Source organism: Penaeus chinensis, chromosome 3, assembly GCF_019202785.1.
Source record: "Penaeus chinensis breed Huanghai No. 1 chromosome 3, ASM1920278v2, whole genome shotgun sequence".
Classification (NCBI taxonomy): domain Eukaryota; kingdom Metazoa; phylum Arthropoda; class Malacostraca; order Decapoda; family Penaeidae; genus Penaeus; species Penaeus chinensis.
In genome coordinates this window covers 38,679,102-38,682,191 of record NC_061821.1, presented here as the reverse complement: position 1 = coordinate 38,682,191, position 3,090 = coordinate 38,679,102, and positions in this window count along the sequence as shown.

Below are 3,090 nucleotides of genomic sequence, written 5' to 3'. Positions count from 1 at the left end.
GTAGAGTTAAGGTGGGGAGGGGGTAGGGGAAAGGTGGGGAGGGGGTAGGGGAAAAGTGGGGAAGGGGGTAGGGGAAAGGTGGGGAGGGGGGTAGAAGTTAAGGTGGGGAGGGGGTAGGTGAAAGGTGGGGAAGGGGGTAGAGTTAAGGTAGGGGGGAGGGGAAAGGTGGGGAGGGGGTAGAGGAAAGGTTGGGGAGGGGGAAGGGGAAAGGTGGGGAGGGGGGAAGAGGGAAAGGTGGGGAGGGGGTAGAGTAAGGTGGGAAAGGGGTAGGGGAAAGGTGGGGAGGGGGTAGGGGAAAGGCGGGGAGGGGGGAGGGGAAAGGTTGGGGAGGGGGTAGGGAACGGTGGGAGAGGGGGGGTAGGAGGAAAGGTGGGGAGGGGGTAGAGGTTAAGGTGGGGAGGGGGGAGGTGAAGGTGGGGAGGGGGAAAGGGAACAGGTGGGGCGTGGGGGAAAGGGGAAAGGTGGGGAGGGGTAGAGTTAAGGTGGGGTGGGGTGGTAGGGGAAAGGGTGGGGAGGGGGTAGAGTTAGTTGGGAGGGGGGATGAGGGAGGGGGGATGGAAGGTGGGGAGGGGGAAGGGGGAAGCTGAGGAAGGGGGAAGGGAAGGTCGGCGAGGGGTAGAGTTTAATGGTGGGGAGGGGGTAGGTGAAAGGTGGGGGGAGGGGGGGGAGGGAAAGGTGGGGAGGGGGTAGAGTAAGGTGGGGGAGGGGGGAAGGGGAAGGGGACAGAAGGAGGGGGGGGCGGGAAGGAGAAAGTGTAGGGGAGGGGGTAGAGGTTAAAGGTGGGGAGAGGGGGTAGGTGAAGGTGGGGAGGGGGGAGGGGAAAGGTGGGGAGAGGGGCGGTTAGAGTTAAGGTGGGGAGGGGGAGGTGAAAGGTGGGGAGGGGGAGGGGAAAGGTGGGGAGGGGGTAGGGGAAAGGTGGGAGGGGATAGAGTTAAGGTGGGGAGGGGGTAGGTGAAGGTGGGGAGGGGGGGAGGGAAAGGTGGGGAGGGGGTAGGGAAAAGTGGGAGGGGGGTAGGGGAAAGGTGGGGAGGGGGTAGAGTTAAGGTGGGGAGGGGGTAGAGGAAAGGTGGGAGGGGGTAGGGGAAAGGTGGGGAGGGGGTAGAGTTAAGGTGGGGAGGGGGTAGGTGAAAGGTGGGGAGGGGGAGTGTGAAAGTTGGGGAGGGGGGTAGGGAAAGGTGGGGAGGGGGTAGGAGTAAAGGTGGGGAGGGGTTAGGGGAAAGGTGGGGAGGGGGGTAGGGGAAAGGTGGGGAGGGGGTAGGGGAAAGGTGGGGAGGGGTAGGGGAAAGGATGGGGAGGGGGTTAGGGAAAGGTGGGGAGGGGGTAGGTGAAAGGTGGGAGGGGGTTAGGAGGTTAAGGTGGGGAGGGGGGGTAGAGGAAGGTAGGGAGGGGGTAGGGAAAGGTGGGGAAGGGGCTAGAGTAAGGTGGGGAGGGGGTAGGTGAAAGGTGGGGAGGGGGTAGGGGAAAGGTGGGGAGGGGGTAGGGGAAAGGTTGGGAGGGGGTAGGGGAAGGGTGGGGAGGGGGTAGGGGAAAGGTGGGGAGGGGGTAGGGAAAGGTAGGGGAGGGGGTAGAGGGAAAGGTGGGGAGGGGGATAGGGGAAAGGTGGGGAGGGGGTAGAGGGGAAAAGGTGGGGAGGGGGTAGGTGAAGGTGGGGAGGGGGTAGGGGAAAGGTGGGGAGGGGGTAGGGGAAAGGTGGGGAGGGGGTAGGGGAAAGGTGGGGAGGGGGTAGAGTTAAGGTGGGGAGGGGTAGGGAGTAAGGGGGGTGAGGGGGAGTGGAGAAGGTGGGGAGGGGGTAGGGGAAAGGTGGGGGGGGGGGGGGTAGGGGGAGAAGGTGGGGAGGGGGAGGGGAAAGGTGGGGAGGGGGTAGGGGAAAGGTGGGGTGGGGTAGGAAGAGTGGGGGAAGGGGGAGGGGAAAGGTGGGGAGGGGGTAGGGGAAAGGTGGGGAGGGGGTAGGGGAAAGGTGGGGAGGGGGGTAGGGGAAAGGTGGGGAGGGGGAGAAAAGGGGAGGAAAAGGTGGGTAGGAAAGGTGGGAGGAGGGAAGGGGAAGGTTGGGAGGCGTAGAAGAAGGTGGGAAGAAAGGTGGGAAGGATTAGTACGAAGTGTAGGAAAAGAAAGAAGTGTAAAGTTAATTGGGAGGGTTTAGGTAAAGTGCGAGGGCTGTTTTTAGAGGAAAAATTGGGAGGGGTATATGGTAAGGATGAAGAAAGCTGGGGAGTAGGTTAAAGGTGGGAGGAGATAAGGGGAGGATTATTGTGTGTAGGGGAATAGGATTTGGAGGTATGTGGTGAGAGGTGGAGATTTTAGGTAAAGGTGGCGGGGTGTAAGCGCGGGTAGGGTTTAAGAAATGCGTTGTGAGGGTAGGTGAAAGGTACGGGAGGTGAGTTAAATGGGGGAGGGAAGAAATGGGTGAAACGGTTAAGATGATGGAAAGGTTTCAGGGAGGGAAAAAATATTATCCATGGAGAAGGGACACGAGTCGTAGTTCTGAAGTAGGCGAAAGTTTGTGCATCGGGCTTAAACGGCAGGTTCAGGGAGGTTGATAGGTTGTCAGGAAAGTGGGAGGCGTGGAATGAAAGGTTAGGGGGGAAGTTGTCAAGTAATAGAATTATTTTAGGTTGACGTACGTTTACAAAGTTGTGTGGTTTTAGAAGGGAAGGTTATTACGATAATGTCGATTTTAGGTGTTATGGTGTGGGATTCTTTTTTTTGGATGTGAAAGGTGGGGAGGGGGTAACGGTGGGAGGTGGTAGGTAAGGATTGTGTAGGGTGGATCAAAACAAACAGACCAAAAAAAAAAAAATTAACGTAAAATCTACAAAGGTAAAAATTAACTAAAGATAGAAGCCAGTGAAAAAGAAATGAAAATGGAAAGAGATTATTGTACGAAGTAAAAGCATAAAAACAAAGGAAAAAAAAACAAACTCAAAAAGCTAAAAAATATATATATACGGAAGTGTTTAGGTAAATAACAGAAAGGAAGCATTTTTTTAAGAAGGAACAAAAAAATACTGACAAGTGAAATAATATTATGTATAAGAAAATAAAAAGAACTGGCGTATTGTAGTTAAAGTGGTGAACACACAAACATCACGG